The following is a 326-nucleotide window of genomic DNA, read 5'->3' on the forward strand; positions in this document are numbered from 1 at the left end:
ACACGTCAGGTCCCCATCGGGCAGGGCGGGGGCGGAAGTCCGAGCAGCGTGCTCTGGAGCGCCCTTCTCTTCTTTACAAGGGGCGCTCCTGGGAGGAGGGGCACCTGCTCACCGTACCCTGTTAGTCCCTAAGGCCCGTGGCCACCCAGGGACCTGGTCCCACAGACCTGCAGCCGCCCGGGGCCCGGAGGGACTGTGAGGGGAGAGGGCACCCCCTCCCGGGCCCAGGAGGGACTGTGAGGGGAGAGGGCACCCCCTCCCAGGCCCAGGAGGGACTCTGTGAGGGGAGGGGCGGGGGGGGGCTCACCCTGCAGCAGGTGAGGACC

Source organism: Myotis davidii, unplaced genomic scaffold (genome assembly GCF_000327345.1).
Source record: "Myotis davidii unplaced genomic scaffold, ASM32734v1 scaffold1364, whole genome shotgun sequence".
In the NCBI taxonomy this organism is placed as follows: Eukaryota; Metazoa; Chordata; class Mammalia; order Chiroptera; family Vespertilionidae; genus Myotis; species Myotis davidii.